The sequence below is a fragment of the Erpetoichthys calabaricus genome, chromosome 3, assembly GCF_900747795.2.
Source record: "Erpetoichthys calabaricus chromosome 3, fErpCal1.3, whole genome shotgun sequence".
NCBI lineage: Eukaryota > Metazoa > Chordata > Cladistia > Polypteriformes > Polypteridae > Erpetoichthys > Erpetoichthys calabaricus.
In genome coordinates, this window is record NC_041396.2 from 49,698,400 (window position 1) to 49,718,267 (window position 19,868).

At 37.7% G+C, this 19,868-nt stretch overlaps 4 protein-coding genes across 8 annotated transcripts in view; 2 read left to right on the forward strand and 2 right to left on the reverse strand.

The window, feature by feature from the left end:
- The window catches only part of slc30a2 (solute carrier family 30 member 2), a 293,279-nt gene extending 290,348 nt beyond the window's left edge, over positions 1-2,931 (reverse strand). Inside the window, exons 1-2 of the transcript XR_007934590.1 lie at positions 2,710-2,931; positions 2,415-2,618 (exon numbers count right to left, since the gene is read on the reverse strand). The gene's annotated coding sequence lies outside the window, so the exon portion shown is untranslated. The remainder of the gene's footprint in view (positions 1-2,414; positions 2,619-2,709) is intronic.
- si:ch211-243j20.2 (uridine-cytidine kinase-like 1) overlaps positions 1-19,868 on the forward strand; it is a 242,853-nt gene that overhangs the window by 135,664 nt on the left and 87,321 nt on the right. The gene's annotated exons all lie outside the window — the stretch shown is intronic.
- The window catches only part of mpv17 (mitochondrial inner membrane protein MPV17), a 309,255-nt gene that overhangs the window by 62,070 nt on the left and 227,317 nt on the right, over positions 1-19,868 (forward strand). The window lies entirely within an intron of this gene.
- LOC127527285 (uncharacterized) overlaps positions 1-19,868 on the reverse strand; it is a 193,446-nt gene that overhangs the window by 25,594 nt on the left and 147,984 nt on the right. The gene's annotated exons all lie outside the window — the stretch shown is intronic.

Genomic DNA, 19,868 nt, shown 5'->3' on the forward strand with positions numbered 1-19,868 from the left:
AAATTAAACAGAACTTAAAATTCAGGGATTGTGACCATTTTTAACCATGCACTTTGACAGTTTCGTTGTATACTAGTTGGATATGTTGTACTTCTGCAGTATTATTATCTACCTTAGTAAGAAATGGACACCTCTTGTCAATGGGAGAATAGTTCGATATTTTAAAAAACAAGTTCCAATGAAACCTCCGAAAAAGTAAATAAAAAAGATATTAAAACATACATTTAATATGAAACTGTAGGATATTTACATAAAATAAAAATGAGTTAAAAGCGACAAGAAATCAAATGGTGAATTTTAAAAAGAAAGTTCTAAATTGGAGTATTTTTTTATGTTTGTGATAATAATTTGAGTTTAATTTAAATAAACGGGAAATGTGCTTAACTCGGTAAAATAGATAAAAATGACCGAAACCATTGTCTAGTTTTAAGATGATATACTGTAGCACATCTCATGGAGAAATGTTCGGTTTCCTTGCTGTACCTTAAACATTCAAAAGTATCAAATAGTGAGGCAGGGGTGCTGTGAGCTCAGGGAGGCACGTGCGCAGTTGCAATGCCCGGCTTCAGTGAGTGACACCAGCAGTGCTCATGCGCGTGACTATCAATCGCTGTGATCTCGGGGATGACCACAAGATGAAGTGACATTCGTTGAATACGCACGTGTCTGGGAAAGAAAGAATGGCAGTAAATACGCTCTCGTTTTAATAGCGTCTATTTTTTGTTGTTTTGATAGTCGAGGAATGCAAAGCTCGTTTTTGCTGCCTATATAAGTGGACTAACGTGTACTTTGTGTTAATGTGCATTACTACAAATCACTAGGAAAATTATTTAATTACCTGACTTGAAAGAAGAATCAGTACTGCATTACTACAGTATAATTTCATAAGCACCTACTCGCTCTTAAAGTCCTTGAATAATCAGGCACTAAAACTTTAAACTTACTAAATCTAATAGGTTCGGTGTACACCTTTTGGGCATTTTTTACATACTTGAGAAGAAGCGGTACTGTCCATTGTATCATTAATAAGTATCGACAAAAAATATAGACATAGAAATGGCGCAAAACTTTGAGGAATATGTGTAATACGAATGCGCTATCAATCTAATACTAATTTAGTTTCATATTTTTCCCAAATTTTAATATTTTCTTCGCTCTCCATAAACGATGGATTGATTTTGTTGTTAAATCCGAAATCAAGCGTTACTTTTTTTTTTTTTTTTAACTATATAGGTTATTTCAGAAGTCTCACTTCCCCCAGGGATAACAGTTAATTGTCTTCTTCCTTTTCTATACCGCAACTAACGGACCAAGAGTCGGCTGGCTAGGCTCCAAAGGCTAAATGATCTTTTCTCACACGTGTCTTCTAGTATGTAGTCGTATATATTGGGCACTGCCAAGACACACTCTCAGACAGGCTCAATCGCCGAAAACGTCAGCAGCCCAGAAACGGAAAGGAAAACGCAGGTTTACAAATAAGGCCCATAGAATCCTAAAACACAAACTGCCCAGGTGAAGGCGAATTTCACTTTTGATGCAGCTACTGTGCATTGCTTTTATATAATTAATTAATGTGAGTAATATTTATTTTTCATTAGAGTTTAACGGAATTCAAGTGGATGTCTGTTGTAGTAAATGACAGTGTGTTTTATTATTATTACACTTGAAGTTGAATTGTCCGCAATGGGTGGGGCAATAAAAAATGTGTAAGCACCCTGCCCGTATAATAATAAACTTGTCAATGCCTTTATGCTATCGCGGACTGATCGGCTGTGTTTCAGCTCTTGTGAATTCCATCACAGCTATCAAAAATGAAAATTATGAACTGAATATACTAGGTTATGAAGACAGAATCATAAATTGCACAATGCACCTTTTACACCTTATTAAATACCTACTTATCGACAAAATATCAAAACACCTGCTTAAAACATTTTTTTACCTCAAAATCTTCTAAGAAAACCTGCATTACTTCTTATATGTATCATTTTTGAATTATTAAAAAAACTGTCAATAGCATCGTATTAACAGAACACACTTCTCTATAAATGTAAATATTAAAATATTCTTTGTATCAGATTAAAAACAATGCTTGCTACAATCATACGCAGCTTACGATAGATAGATAGATAGATAGATAGATAGATAGATAGATAGATAGATAGATAGATAGATAGATAGATAGATAGATAGATAGATAGATAGATCCATTCACAGTGTTTTTTATTGTGAAATCGGCTGAATATAGAAATAATGAAAACAGTCATTCTTTGCACAATGCTAATTAACAAAACAATGTTTAAAACCGTACAGCAATTGTTAGCTGTTAAACGCCGTGCTTCTCCAGTGTAAAATTAAATATAGCTGTTTTTAGATACACGGCATCAGATGGAAATTCAATGATTTAGTTTTACCTTTTCAGTTTTAAGGTGTAGGTTCTTGCTTTCTTCTCACTGATCAGATGAGACTTTTCGGTATCCACAAAAGTATTCATGGTCGTGCCAGCCAGCCAGTCTTAGCGTTAGGGCACATATGGGATAAGATGCTAAACTTTCAAGCTCCGGCGTCAAAGGGTTCGTTCTCAAAAAATTACACTCTTGCCATTGCCCAAAGCCATCCTGATGGTACATACACATAATAAATACATCCCGGTCACAATGTGCTTTCCAGTCATATTAAAAAAGAGAGAAAGTAAGAAGAAATGAGTACCTGCAGTCTGCAGAGAGCTGAACGGTGCGTACGTTGAACTTGGCTGTCTCAGAGCATCTGACCGCACTTGCATATTAGTCAAATCAGGTAGTGCAATTTGCTCTTAAAGGTAACAAACAAAATTTCATTTTAATATGCGCCGACAGAAAAACGCCTCCAATTCTTTCATGACCGCTTTCCAAAGCGCTGGAAAATGCCTTTCTCGGAGAGAACTGATCGAGTGGACTGAAGCGCAGAACGATGCGCCCTCCTAAACAGCAACACCTGGCAATGTAATGCACTTTGACCGGTTTAATTTGAACTGTAATGTCGAAAGGTGACTGGCTTTGATGTTATTTTAGACCTTTTTTAATTACCAGATATGAGCTAACGGAAATGTATTCTTCTGTAACAACTTTCTACAAAAAAGTAAAGCGATCGTAAAGAGGCGTTTTAAACTTATAAGAACCTTCTTAATAAACATATCAGAATAGCATTTTCATGCGCCGTATATCATAAGATGCAAAGGTAAATATGATGGCAGATTGTGGAAAACTGTAACCAGCTCAGCGGGTTTTGAGTCTTCCACTTTATCTGTGGCCAGCACACACTTCACCACTTCTGCTAAATAACCTATTTAAATAGCCCGATTCTTTCAGAGCTTTATCGAAACAAAATTGTGGGAGACGTGTCCAAACCTTGAAATAAGAAATTTCAGACTATCTTGGACTCGACGGGCTGCAAGGTGTCTTTTTAAATTCTTCCTCCAGGTGTATAGGATCGACCGGGACAGACTGGCTCACCGGGACCGCAGAGGATACCACGGAGTAGCTTTGCAGAGTTGACTTTAGGGATAGAGTAAGTAAGTAAGCCCTAGGGTTTAGCACAAAAAATGCAAAAGACTAAAATTCAGGATTAGTCTAACCGAAATGAACGGTTACACAGTAAAAACAAAATTGGTTGAGCTTAAAGATATCTCGAAATACAACTTTAAATGCTACAAGAAAAAAAAACAGATGACACTGACTCGCAAACTCCATTTTGCAACAGACCTGTCTTCTCGGTGGAAAGAACAAGTACAGTACCTGAAATTCTAACTAACAGAAGTTTTATGGCTTTTGGATAGAATGAGTTAAGTGTGCTGAAGCTTCTAGCAGACGGCGCAAAGTGTACTTTTCACTCGGCTGTTAAGCTATGATGACAAATGCTTGATTGATGATCCCTGACAAACCTTCAAATATAGGGTAGGTACTAAAAAATGGTGATGTGATTCTGAAGCAGTTTTTAAAGTACTGTATTTGCCATCCGAAAAACCTTTAGTGCAGAAAGGAAATGAATGAATCAATCAGTCCAGATCAATCCTCATTTTATATAGTGACAGCACTATCTCAAGGCGCTTTACAAAGCAAAATGAGTATAGAACATAAGTAATACAGGACAGCAAGGCAGGCTAAATTGGTAATGGAATTCCCTGACATAAATAAACGGCAAATTACATGGAAGTGTTGAGACTCTAGAAAAAGGGACCATTGCTCTCCCCTCATGTCAAGATGGCCGGCCAACTCTTATATGAGACATTAGTGCTTTGGAATTAGCATTCATAACTTAACCAGCAGATGCAGCAGTGGCACAGTGGTTACTGCTTCTGTCACACATACTCTTAAAAATGATGCTTCTTTAATGGCTATTGGTGGTTCTTTACAGGGTTGTGTAGTTCCTCATAGAATATTGCTAAAGGAAGCACCATGTCATTTCAGGTTCTTTGTATATGCAGTTGGTTCCTTGTGCTTTGAAAAACTTCCTAATATGTGGAAACACATTATGGTAGGGTGCCTAGCATGACACTAAAAGATTAATTAAGAAAACCTGAATTTATCCTGGGTTATTGTATGCACACTCTTAAAAATAAAGGTGCCAAGTGGTTCTTCAGAGCAATGCCATAGGGGAAACATTTTTGGTTCCCTAAAGAGCCATCCACATGAAGGTTCCATAAAAAAAAACTTTGTTTATTTAGATCCACAACAGGATCCATGCAGTAAATAACCATGAATAGATGGTAACAGATTTGTGAAATGCCAATGGCTCATGATTTTAAGAGGACTCTTGCTGCATGCAGTAATCCAGATTATGCTCAGGTTTTCTTAATCTGTTAGTGTCCTCCTAGAAAGCCTATCAAACATTAAAGATTTCATTTTTTTTCAGAGGAAGTTTCTCAAACACAAAGAACCAATTTTTTATGCAAAGATCTCTTTCTAGAATGAAATGGTACTTGGTCTTGCAATGGTGCTGCAAGGAACCGCACAACCTAGTAAAGAACTGTAAAGTGACATTAAAAAATTATAGGGTGCTGGAAGAACCTGTTGTTATTTCATAACTCTGTTGTCATCTGTTCATGGTTATTTGTGATATGGAGTGTCACACACATGCGGTTAGGAGGCAGCTAAAGAGCTTGAGTGATGGTAATACTACCTCAGACCGGGGGTGGCGGAGTGTGCTGACTGTCTCTCTTAGTTCCTCGCAGACCATTCCCGGGAAATCCTGCCAGGTTCCGTGGGCCTCTGATGATGTCACGTCTGGTTTCAGCGCCTCTGATGTTACTTCTGGTTCTGGTGCCTCTGATGACGTCACTTCCGGTTCCGGCATAGATGACATCATTTCCTCCCTCAGCCTTTAAAACTGCCATCTTACCTCTGTATATTCAGCTCTGTTTTGGACTCAGTCTTGTAAACAACTCACTCAATACTAACCTTTTGCAGCCAGGATTATATTATACGGGTGGCTGCCCCAAACCTTTTTGATTGATTGGAGTCAACTTGTTACAACAGCCTGTTACTTATCTAAAAATGTCAAAATTCTTTCTAGAACCTTCATATGGATGGGTCATTTAGGAACCAAAAATGGTTCCTCTGTGGCATTTCTCTGAAGAACCACTCTGGCACCAGAGTTCCAGAGACTCAGTTTCAATTTCTTGTCCTTATGGGTGTTCTCCTGATACTCCAGTTTTCCCACATTCACTTACATCCACTGACAGCTTGAAGCTGACCCAGTGTCAGTGAATGTGAGTAGGTGCATACTGTAAGTGTGCCATGTGATACACTGGCACCCCAAAAAGGGTGTGTGCATCCACTTTGACTTCCCCAACATTGTAATAGAAAGGTTGAGTCCAGAAAATGAATGCAAAAAGTGCAACTGCAAAGTGAAGTGAGATTCTGATAAAGATTAATTGACAGCCTAGCAGTATCAGTGTTAGAATACTCAGTAACACTGTTCTTAAAATCATGACATTCAATAAGGAGATGGGTCTTCATACACAGTTTGAACACTGCAGTAGATTTAAGGAGAATTCAAAAGAGCTGGAAACACTGGCACCAATGGAAGTTGTGTAGCTGGGTTTTGAGATTCTCTCAAGGCCAGTGCTGAAAGCCTCACATGCCTGATTTAGTAGGAGCCACTGTTATTTTACAATGCTGGAATTTACAGCTTTTTTACATACAGTTTTGAAATATTTCTGCATAGCATAGCCAAGTCAGTTGAAAGATGATGTGGTCAGAACTCTTGCAGCACTATTTTGAAACTGCTGTAATACTTTGTGCAGGAAGATAATTGAAACAAGGCCTGCAATAACCTATCAGAGATGTAATAAAGGACAGTACTTCCACATCTGAAATGAAGAGGCTGGGTTGACCTCTGGCAATGTTTTGGCTCTGATTGAATGGAGGTTTGATTGCTGCAGAGTTATTGTTGAGAATAATTTGAAGACTCATGACAAGGAACAATGGGATAAAATGACAAGATCTGTAATTTCAGTGAGAAACTCTCAAGCTTTGTGGTTTGAGCCAGATAACCTGAAGGACAACTGTTCAGTCAATATTAGCTACTGGAATTTACCGAATATGATTGAGACTCTTCCAATTGGAATTTACAAGATATGACTGAGACTCTTCCTTTAGATCAGCATGATTGTGTCAACATACCGTACACGCCCTGTGATTGCTAGGCTTACTGCCAGCTTTGAATTGGCATGGTGTGAGTGCAGGGTTGTCAGGTTCTTAAAAAATTATAGTCCAAGGTCAGCTTACAAATAGCAAATTTATCCAAAAAACAGCCTAATACCCAAGGAAGGTAAAATGACAAACTGAAGAGCGTATGGGCATGGAGAGCAAGGAGATTAGGTACACACCATCAAGGCCCATATGGAGTTCGCCCCCTTTAGCATCACACAATGGGCAAGGTTTGGCTAGGAGATATTTGCAAAAATAAATTACATAAATTACATTCACAAGTGTGAATACCAGGGGAAGGGGTGCCAAATGGATGAAAAACTGCTTTGTTTTGTGAATTTACCCTTGGGATTAATAAAGTATCTATCTATCTATCTATCTATCTATCTATCTATCTATCTATCTATCTATCTATCTATCTATCTATCTATCTATCTATCTATCTATCTATCTATCTATCTATCTATCTAAAACATAGCCTCAAAATACTGCATTGTTTTAAAAAAAAATAAACCCAAAAAATGCAACCCATCAAAGTCCATTTTTGACTGCAGACACTGATGAAAAATAGCCCAATTGGGTGGGAAATCTTTGGACCTGTGAACACTGTGTGAGTGAGTGTGGGACTGCGAGGGTGGCTGAGATGGACTGGTGCCATTTCTAGAACAGGTTTACGCCTTGTACCTGGTTTTGCTATATTAGGATCCAGAAGAATTAATCCTGAACAGGAATTTCTAGATGGATGATTTGTCTTTGTCGTAATGCCTTCCATCTCACCAAAACTGAAACAAAATTAACATAGTTGTTCTTAGTATGTTCTGTGTGTCATAAGTTATTATGCATTTTTAGGCTAGCTCAGTTCCTAAGCAGTCCAGTGCTGACATGCGCTCAAAACTTCATGCCTGCTTGCATTGTCAGTGATTTGTCAGTCACATTTTGGAGACTATGGATTTGTGAGACCATTTGTTTTATAACAAGCCACCTGAGTATCTATACGGTTAGTAAAGAATTCAAAATAAATGCACTAGTTTTGCTTTCTTTTTTAAACACAAGAAGTAAATAAATACTGGAGCATTTCTTAACAAAGTGGCAGATTGGTCTCCATATTTTTACTTAAAACACTTTAAAGAGCAAAAAAGAACAGAGGGCAAAGGTGGCTTTTATAATGTGACCAAGAGGAGCACATTTAAGTCAAAATATAGGATTTTCATGATCAGCTTTGAGGAGATTAAGGGCAAATAACGAAAATGTTCGACTACTGAGAATTTTTACTTATTTTGGTTCAGGTTTTTGTAATAGGGAGCAGTAAAAAACTTAGCGTTATGAAGTTCAGTCCAAACAAAAAATTATGAGCATGGGTTATATAGGAAGCAGAGGCAAAAAAGAATTTCCTAATATCTTTTGCTATATAGATGATTTAAAAAAACAACAACACAATCCCTGATGTAATGTTTAAATATAGCCTCCAGTCGAGATGAATTATTATGTAAATTAGCATCCAAAGGGAAATTGGTAAAGTGAAGAAAACACTGCCAAGTAATGCCGTATGCGGGCGATCATTTAGCATGCAACGGAAGACGTCAAAATGAGGACCTCCTGTACTGTTATCCCTCATCAATCTCTTTTGTTTGCACCCCAACACTGAGTCACTAGTTTTTGCAGCTCTACTCTCCTCTTCTGTTAGTGGGGTGGAGTGGTGGCTCTGAGGCTAGGGATCTGTACTGGTAATCATAAGGTTGCCAGTTCAGATCCCATAAACACCAAAAGTGACTCTGCTTTGTTGGGCCCTTGAGCAAGGCCCTTAACCTGCAATTGCTCTGTCCTGGGTATGACGTTAATGTACATCCAGCCCTGCATGTAGCCCTCCAACCTGCAGGGAAAAACCTGAGTTCCATTTGAACTAGTGTGGTGCTGAGGTGTCACCCATTGCATGGCTGTACTCGGGTCCTAATCTGGAAACCTGAGTTGGTTTGTCATGTGGTGGGTGCAGCAATGCGCTGTATCAGCGTGTGCTCCTAACCTCTTTTGTTGCATAACTTTGAGAGTCTTTGTATGTTTTCCTTATTTTGCAATATTTATGTGTTCAGCAATACAGAACAAGACACTTCTTTCCTCTTTCTAGTCTCTATATTATAGTTGAAGTGCATTTTTTTTTACTACTTGGAAATTTATTCTTTTTGAAATAGTTTTAGCTCATTTTGGTTTTTAAGAACATAGACTAACTTTTCCACAAGAGCAAAATTCATGGTTCATTTTTAAGCTGTGATTTTTATTCATATAGACTCTGTTTCCACACACTCAACTTATAATAAAAAAAGGTTAAGAAAATTGAAGGATGTTCACTTTTAAGCTGCATGCTCCGAACATATCCTTCACATTTTCTGAACTGATGTGACTCTCAATTAGACAAAGCAGGTAAGGAAAATTGAAGAACCAATGAGTGGATAATCTGATAAAGCTATTTAAGGATGATAGAAAATTAATTTAATTTTCTTAACAATGCTCTGAAAAATACAATATAAATAACTTGCACAGAACTCTAAGGCACTGCATTCTGGCCAATGCTTAGCATGTCTGCTAATTTCTATTTAAAGCTCAAAATGTACATGTGACTGCTTTATTTATTTCTACTTTATCAATTCATTTTATTATATTAAACTATACTTTATATATTCTATGACAACATTAATAGTTTTAGAAGCATTGATCTGATTTGCACAGACCAGACTAAGTAAAGACTCCAAAAACAGCAATGGAACAAATTATAGGCTAAACATTGGAGATGTACAGTAATTAGCCTTCAGTATTAATGGCTGGCAATACAATTTGATATACATAGTGGCATAGAATTATATAACCATTCTAACTTTAGAGGGTCAGTGCTGTCATTTCTACAGAGTACAGTGAAATGTTTACTTGCACATGCTAATCAACATGCAACGCAGCAATGCTATCCAGTGACACAATTAGTGAGCAAAGCTACCTGACCTTGAAACTTGTTTCTTTCTTGCATGAAAACTCTCAGAACATATTTGTCATCAGTAGACAAACAGAATAAGGAAATGTATATTATATGCATCAGGCTGTACTTCTGTTGTCAACACACACTGGGCTGGGAGTTGGTACGCAAAACTATCGACTCTGACTCCGACTCCTTGAGTTATGGTATCACCAACTTTGACTCCACTATTTGTAATTTAAGCCAATCAGTACTGGTTAAAAGTTTGAGGTCTTCCAGAAATTGTATTGTTTTTTATAAAAATTCATACCTTTTTATTGAGACATAATTGAATTGATTCTAAAATATAGCCAAGCCATTACTAGTGTGCATAATGGTTATTACTCCTTGAAATGACTGATTTTAATGTATTATTCACATATGGCCACAAAGCTCCCTTTTCAGAACCACTTCCTTCAGTGTTCTAACGATATGTAGGTATAAAAAGGTATCAATTTCTGTCAAAAACATGAACATTTCTGGGTGACCCCAACCTTTTGAATGGTAGTGTATTTACTATGTGGACTTAAAGCACACAAACATACCGGAAATAAAGCATTTATCACTGCCAGTGTGAATCATCAGGCTGCTTTTTAGCACCTAAACCTGTTAAAGTTTGGGTTTTGTGTTTTTTTTATTAAGAAGTTACAAACATTGAGTAACATTAAACAAAAGACAAAACTTACAGATTTAAGAAAGAGATTACATTTTTATCAAAAGGCTGGAAGAAAACATAGTTCATTTGAATTAGTAAATCTGGAATTGGAAATTTTAACATATAATATTACAATTTTCATTTACCTGGAGTCTGAGTCAATACATTTTTTTTATTTTGACTGCAGTAACCCAATAATTGCTTCTGACTCCGACTCCATGAATCCAAATCTGACTTCATAGCCCTGAATACGCACACCTATTTTGTAAGCCAGTTATTCCCCAATATGAAATCACACTTTATAACATGCCTACATTGTTGTACAAATCCTTTAAATAATTAATCCGATGAGCAGCATCACTAAATGAAAGAAAAAAATAAATAAAAGGATACAGAGAGACCCAGGAACAGAAGCAATGATGTGTCTTTGTTTGAAATTGCCAAACTTTCCCTGTCCACAAGAAGGGTACCTTTGCAGTTAGAAGCAGAGAATGCATGGACATCTAGTCTTGCCATCGACACAAGACTATTAAAGAATCAGAATCAAGCTAATACCCCCTGCCTGTGTGAAACATCAGGTGTATAATATATCTGGTACATATGTCAAGTATCCCAGAATCCACCTCAAGTTGAGAAATTGCTGTGTTCAACTCAGTAGCTGCCCCGTTAATCCTGTCTTGTACAGACTAAAGTTCAGTACACTAAGTACACTAACATAGATAAATCTGAGAGACCTTTTTGCTTCAGAATTTTTCAGTATATTGGGCAAACTGGTAAAATGCAAGTGAAACTGTATTCTAAATAAAGAACAGAGAAATGATTTGCTGCTAAAGAATGGAACTACATATGGAGAGGAATAAAATCAAATTTCACTTATTCCGATTCCATCCACTATGTTTAGTACCATAGATGTTATAAAGTGTCAAGTAGAATTTTCAGTGCATTGTTGTGCAACCTCTGACCCAAGATGCAGTGATCCATGGAGGGTGTGGAATGAATGGTAGTTGGTTTCTCAGAATATATTACAGACAAAGAATGGTTGTAATGGAATATACAGTTGGTGTTCTCTGGGGATGGAAGTCTCTTATGGTAGACCATTTCCCTTTTGGAAAGTTGCATGAGAGAGGCCTGTAATGAAAGGTTATATGTTATGGGTAACCATATGTCTTTAGTGTGTTGACCCAAAATTGCAGTACTAAAGCAGTAGAAGGTATCATAGGTGATGGTGCCCCAATACTAGATCTTCTGTAAGTGAGGTGGTTAAAAATATTATATTGATTACACTGTTATCCCAACTGTCACCATATGTGTATCTTGTTGTCATCACCCCAAAAAGAGAATCAGGATTTATAGCAACCTTAATGCCAGTACAAATTGTTCAGGTTCCTAGAGCTTAACACTAGTGCTAAAGTTGCTGGAAGTGATGATAAGTCAATAGAAGGTGTTAAACCTGCACTGAGGGATAAAGGTTGCCACATCTACATTGAAACTATAAAGTATTAATGGTTCTCTAAAGATGTTTTTCATATGGCACTCCCAGATCCTCCTAGATAGGTGTGAGAGCTTTCCTCATTTCCAGCTGTTTCCAACTACAGCATTTTCAGTGCCCATTTGTTGTGATTACCTAACTATTCGAAGACCAATGACTCAGACTCTACCAAACTCAACTGTTTGTTTGTTTGCAGTCTTAAGAAAGAATGGGCAAGTGGCTATGACCCTGGCATATAAATGGGCACCACTCTCTCAGGCATTAAGTATGTTCCAAGCTGCAGCACTGTAGGGGACTTTACGCAAAACAATGGTATGCATATACTGAGAATGGGCCACCACCCAAGATCTTGTAATTGGAAAATGATGTAAGTGGTCAGCAAAAGCTGACAGGCTACAGGAACATAGCATTTTGTTCTTGACTCCATTTTCACAATGAGGTGATACTTTCATCCAAAATACAACCCTTCATAACAGATGTAGCTATTGCCATTTTCCAAAATGATAATAATCAACACACAGAGCTACCAGTTAATGAGAAGCCCTAGATAACATCACCACCCATATATACGTACAGTATGGAATATTCTGTCAGCTTCAGCCTGTGCCATATCTTTCATTTCCCACTACCTTCTTGGAACTGTAGCTGCACAATACTTGGTTGAATGAGTATCATTACAACATTCAGTTCCTTTTTTGACTCTGTGACAAAATGCACAGTAACTCGTATCACTAAAGATGCTGAAGTGTGTCTTACCTCAGGACTTCTAGTCCAGTAGTTTGCAGTCATCTCACTACCTCTGTATGAAAGTTTTCAATTAAACAATGGTTTCTGTGTGTAACTGTTTCTTTTGTCACATAGTATAGTTTGAGTATGATTAATAAATGTTTCTGCTATCACAACATCAGTATACTGCAAATCAAATGCACTAAGCAAAATAGTCTTGAACCTTCCTTTAAAAGAAAGAAGACCACTTGGGTTACACAAAAAATATAATCCTTCCTACTACAGCTTCCATAATTAGTATTAATTCACCTCATTCCTCACTCACCTAAACATTGTTAATCCATTCTGTTCCAGCTCTCTTATTTTGGACCACAACATTTGAAGATGCTCATCTGCATCCGTTGCAGTCAATGACAGACAAAACCAGACTGGACAGAATGGGAATTTCTTATTATTTGACCCATTTAATGCTGTGCTTACCAAACTCAATCCTGTCTCTGGCTGTGGGTTTTCATCCAAACTTACTTTTTAATTTTGAGGGGTGACTGATGGGAAGTGAGCCTAACTATGAAGAAGTAACATCAGGTATGTAAAAATTTTTTCTGAATTAGACCAGACCTTGTTAGTTATTTCTAACCGCCTTTCAACCCAGCAACTATTTCTTGTGCCACCATTGTTGAAACAAGTCCTGAAAAGTCATCCCTCAGAGTCATCTTGCTCCACCATGCAGAGTGCATGTGATAGTGGAAAAATTGCAAGAATACAACTTTGAATTGTTGCCCCACTGTCCTTATTCACCAGATGTGGTGCCTTCTGACTTCTTCCTCTTTTCCCGAGATGATAAAACACCTGAGTGGTGGTCATTTTGACACATATGTTGGTGTCATTGATGGTGAGGTGCAATGTTGTGACTCATGAGATGTTTCATTTTTATCTGAGGACACCCAGAGTTTGTAACACTGGTGGGAGAAGTGCATTCACTTTCAGGGAGACTATGCTGAAAAATCTTAAAATAGCCTAAAGCTGTACATCTTGCTTCCCAGGTAGGCTCACTTCCCATTAAAAACCTCTCATAGATAATGATCATCATTGTTGATATGAAGCACTAAATTAAGTAGCTTGGTTCTGGTTGTTTTCAGCAGTATTATAAATTTCCAGTACATTTCTGAATTTGAGGAGAAGTTTAGTAAATGTATATGTGCTTTGTACACAGCAGTGGATTTCTTTCAAACTTTAATCTCCCCAATTGGATTCCCAATATGCCAAATTAAGGAGCCGTGCATGGTGAAATGATGACCTGCACTGAAGTAACTGTTTTGCTCTATTCTTGTTAAAGAAATACTTCACCTACAGCTTATTTTTTTTTATATGTTACTTACCTCATGTAAATTGTAGTGGTGGGTGAGAAATTTTTTGATCTCATGTTTTTCTGTAGATTGCTGAGAAAAAAATGTATAATATAATAACAAGCCAATAATGACCACAGGGCTCATGTGTAAATGGTGCGTACGCACAAAAATGTTGCATACAAATGTTTTCCACACTCAAATCGCGATGTATAAAACCTAAACTTGACGTAAAGCCACGCACATTTCTATGGTACCTCATACTCTGGCGTACGGAAGTTCTCCGCTCGGTTTTGCAGACTGGCGGCACCCAGCGTCAAAGCAGTTCTACTGTTACTGTTTGGTTACTCTTTCTTTTTCAGATCCACCTCCTTGACGCGGCTCTATAAATACACTGAAATTAACCGCATATTGTTTATTAGTTTAATGCATCTGATTGTAATTAACCAGTAACAATATAATGGTCCACGTAATGGCCAAACTATTCTAAATACAATAGGTGCTTTTAATGTTGTTACTCTCACTGCGCCTTCTTCTTCTTCTTCTTTCAGCTGCTCCCGTTAGGGATTGCCACAGCGGATCATCTTTTTCAAATATTACTCTCACTGCACCACTCAGAGTATTTATATCACTGTATCTGAGTGGGGGAATCAAAGATCTACAGAAGCTAAGAAATAGAATTATCAGTATACAGCATCAAGCACATGCTGCCTCAGCCATGCTGTCTATTGAACCGCTCTCACACGGCAAAAGTTTCAAAGCCTTTCCTGTACGGACCTCACGGATTAGAAACAGTTTCATCCCAAGAACTATAACGCACTCAATCAGTCCATCAAGTGCTCCTTATAGAACTGTTTGTACTTATCAGTACAATTACCTCACTGTATACTTGCGATACAGCTATAATATTGCACAACCTGAGCCACTTTATAAAGCGCGTATTTACATATGATGACGATATCATTTTTAAGATGAAATGCAGCAAAATATGTTTATTATATTATACAGATAAAACTTTAACTTCATTTAAATAATCTATTTTGTTAATAATTAAACATGCCAGGACACAGTGCCACAGTGCTAGCTAGGAGCTTGCGCTCCGTTCACGGATTGTTCCTGCCTCGCGCTGTATTCTTGCTTGTGCTGGCGCAACACTGGAAGGATAGATGGATAGAATAATTAAACACGTACTACGAAGATATTTCAATTTTCCTTAAAGTTTTGAAGAATCGGCGTTCTAAGCTTACAGATGGCTTAACGTCTATTACAGAGCTGATTGTGTGGTGATTGGGTATTTAGAGAAAGAAAAGTAAGGACAGGAATTAGGTGTTAGTACGTTTGAAAGAGACAGTATTGCTACAATAAAGTATTTCATTGAAGGTCACGCATGGTGCAGCATGAACAATCACTGTACCATGTTTAATAACATGATTAAACTCCTATCATCATGAAAATGATATCACGTATACATCTCAGTATTTTAATTATTCAGAGAGCTGTAATATCACAAATGTAATGGATTCTGTGTCCTGTCGGAGGAAGAGAAAGCCCGGAAGCATGTAGTGATTCACACACATAGAGCACATAGAAGACCAAATACAAAACAAAGCATTTAACGTTCTACTTAGTTACGATGGGATTTGAGAAACTAGTAAATTAAAATGATTTTAAGATGAAGTTTATGATTTCTACTTTAATGACAAAATAAACTACGTGATTAAAGTGGAAGTTTTGAGATTAAAGTTGACATTTCGTGCTTTTTTTCCCCACTGTGTGCCTATTTTTTTTTTTGTCTGTAGCCTAATGAGCTTTCATATGACACTCAGACGGTGGGCTACGACTCGCCTTTTCACGGCGACTTTGATATCTGACAACTTTTTTTATTTCGGGTACTGTGCAACTTTGTGAACTTCAGCTTTCGAGTTTCTCCTACACTCTGTCACTCGATCAACTTCCTTTTGTTGTTTATACCACTGTTTAAACCAACAAATAGTACGTTTTTCTTTGCCTCCACTTGGTAATTCGCTGAAATTCTTCTATTTTCCCCATGCTTTTCCCATTGTCTTTTTCACAGAAGGCTGAGCTTAAGGGCTATTTATATTGATTGCATATCAAAGAGGCGTAATTCTGGGAGGAGTTGGGGCGGCACAGCAGGCGCGTGCATGTGCATTACTTTTCACACTGACTGGGATTTATGTGGCAGAAGAACGTAGAAGTTTGCGTACGCACAGATTTATGTATCTAGATTTTTCTGTGCGTACGCACATTCCCGCTATTGTGCTTACACCATGTTATAGTGTGAGTTCTACGCACGGTGTTATACATGAGGCCCCAGTGCAGTACAATGGCAAAAATGTAAAAAATGTTCATGTAGAAAAGAAATACAAATCTCACGTTACTTGTGCTGCGTAATCTACATGTCATTTATCCAGTCGTATTCTCAAAACGTGCTTTTTTGTTAAAATAATTTTAAACATTGTGATGGAACCTAGGGGTGTCAGCATGTCCCAAACCCTAAGACAAACACTGTCTCAGGTTCAAATAATGGAAGGTTTATTAAATTCACCTCCACAAAGTAACAAAAGCACACAATAGACAGGTTTTCTCTCCTCAATAGCTCACTTCTACTTACCACCGCACTGCCCTACTCCAGTTGAATGTTGCCCTATGTCCTCCCAGTTCCTGGGTAAGAAATTGTGGTCCCTTTTATTAAAGACCTGGGAGTACTTCCAGTGCCAGGGCAATTGCCTGATAGAAGTACTTCCGGGTCACCCCAAAGTCCCATAAATTGAGGAGCACATCTCCCTATAGCTGCGGTGGGCTGGCGCCCTGCCCGGGGTTTGATTCCTGCCTTGCACCCTTGTTGGCTGGGATTGGCTCCAGCAGACCCCCGTGACCCTGTAGTTAGGATATAACGGATTGGATAATGGATGGATGGATCTCCCTACAGTGCCCCCTTGCAATACCCATGTTCCCCAGCAGGGCTGTATTGCTGGACTACATCTCCCAGCATTCCCTGCTGGTTCCTGAATGGGCGTCTTCATGGAGGGCTGCTGCCGCCTAGCGTCTGGGGGGGAATACAAAGTCCTCAGCAAGCTCTTCCAGTTCTGGTGGACTGTTCGTCTCTCTGTTCTGGCCATCTTTTCTGGGTCTGCTTCCTCTCTCTTCCCTGATCAGGATGCCTGTCTGCCTTCTAGGAGCCTCCCATCCAGGTTAGGAACCATCCCCTCTTCTGGCTATACTTCCGGTCCAGCCCTTCTGGTGCCTACAACATATAATTCTGGAATTATTAATGCACATCATATTCAGGAAACTAAAGCCTCATGTGAATGACTTTTTGAACTGAAGACAGGACTCCTGACCAAATAATAGGTAGAGAGGTGAGTTTTCAATTCAAAAAGTCATGCCCAGTAAGTGGTCCTTTCCTGTTTATTATTGAATGGGAAGTTGGTGTTGTGCATTGTGAGGAAATCTAGTATTGTGTCAGCATTATAAATTATCAACTGTATAGGTAACAGTTTAAAAACTTAGTATCAGTCCTGCCAAAATGTGTGGTGTCCCTAAGATCCTGATTTGGACAAGTGGGTTCAAAAAGTAAGTGGATGAATACATATGAGCATGTAATACACTTCAGAATTAACTTTGATTATCAGTGATACATTGGGACAGCTAGGTGTTATTGGCTGAGTAAACAAATACAGTAACTAAGATGGTTAATGAAACATTGATATTTGTGATATTTCAGAGTCTGTAGCTATAAAACATGCTAGAACAGAGCACATTTACTTAATTATTAATAATAAAGATACATATTTTTATTTAAAAAGATCTATGACACTTTATAAAATAAGTCTGGTTGTTTAACCTGAATAAGAGTATATTACACAAGAAATAAAAATTGCCTTTTTCTGTTAACAGTGCCCTCTGCTGGTGAAATTGTAATTTCTAATTGTACCATCATCATCATGTTAAATAATTTGAACATAAAACAAGAACATTTCTGTCCTGGTCCTCAGTGGTAATAGGTTTTTGCTTCAGCCAGAGTCTTAATCAGTGCTAATTATTTTCTTTTTATTAATTAATCGATTTGTTTTTAATCATGTTCTAGCCTCAGAAACACAGAGAAGGGCAGCATTTGAATTTTTTTAAAATATGCTTATGTGTATCTATTATAAAACAGATAACTTTCACTCATGAAATTGTTCATTAACATTTTGTTATCCATTTTATATGTATTTAAACTGTAATAAGTAGCAAATGTGTGCTCTCTGGGACATGTTGTTACTTAGTTTAAGTTCTCTTTTCTCTGCTCATTGATCTTTGACTTCTACTTTACACTCATTAAGAGAAACATCTACACAATCAAGTAAATGAAGATGTAGCACCAAAATAAAATAAGATAAAAGTTGTTTCTTAGTAATGATTTTAATGCACATTTGTTACCTTTTTATAAGTGAAAACAAGTTGTGTGATCCAGAATTTAAAAAGAAAAAACTAAGCCAAAAATACTAGTTCAATCAACAGAAGGTAGTGGCCCCTGGTTAATAAATACCCTGAAAAAGAAAATGTCACTCACAGGGTATATAAGATTCAGTTGCAAAACTCCCTCTAATTCAGAACCTGCTTAATCAAATTGAGGGTCATGGAATATGCTGAATACCCCAGTGAAAAATCTTGTAAAAAATACCTTCATCCAAAAAGACATGGTTCTTAATTTCAGGTCCGTGGACTCCGTATGGCCGTCGATCTTAACACAGTTGTTCCAACCAAGGGCTCAATTAGTAAATAGACAATGGCCTTTATCTGAATGGCTTGTTCATTTTCTCTGAATGCCATATGGAGTTTTTTTTTTAAAGGTTCAATAAACTCTCATTTTATTAATTTAACTAGACATTAAGCCCGTTACAATAATGGGCGCTAGAACAGTAATGCATTCTCTTTGAGAATTTTCTTTACGCTCATTTTCCTGTTCCTCTATAGATCTGTTTGCTCTTCTGAGTCTTTCTCTTTTAGCGTTTTTCTGACGCTCATTATCTTTTTCTTCTTTTTTGGGTGGCATGTTGTTAGTAGATAGTCACAGTAATATAGGCTTGTACGTCCGTAATATTTTCTGTTACAGTAATACTGGCTTGTATGTGGCTGTAATATGCGTCACTGTATTGTGTGCCTTTAATTTTCTCTTGCAGTAATACTGGTTTGTATTTCCGTAAAATGCCTGTAATTTTCTCTGACAGTAATACTGGCTTTGATGTTCCGTAATATGTGTTTAATTTTCTGTCACAACAGTGGGCAATCAGCAGATTCTCCCCAGCAACTGATGTAATGTGTGGCGTGTAGTTGATAATCGTGCTTGTGGCGTCTCTCCAGCAAGTACTGTGCACTTCCCCAGAAAGTATTTTAATCTGTGCTGGCGTGCAGCTGATTATTGTATGTGTGGCATCTCTCCAGCAATGGATTTTATGTGCGTGAAAATAAATCTACTTTTAAAAGTCATCCTATTGTAATATCATGAAAATTCATATATTTAGGAAAACCCCTTCAACGACTGACACTTCACACTTTACCGGGACAGGCTTCTTAATCCCAAATCTGACATCCTCAGAGTGAACACTTGCACAACCACAAACACTAATTCCTCCTCTTAGGGGAAGCTGGTCTCCGCATCTCAGTACCCAACTGGATTTTTCGTGCCTTTTGTTTTAAGTCTTACCTCATTTCCAGAAATCCGATTGGATCGGCCGCGTGATATTTTATAGGTCCTGCCCTCTCTGTCTTGTGTGACGTGTCAGGCGGCCTTTGAAGTATCTGCTTTGAAGCATCGCACCGTACCCCGCGCATGCGCACTTCACCAGAAGACACACACACATGGACACTGGACGCACACAGGGGTTTTATTAAAGAGGATTGTCACTCATATTGTTAAAATTAAAGACATAATTGTGACTCATATTAATTAAAACATTTC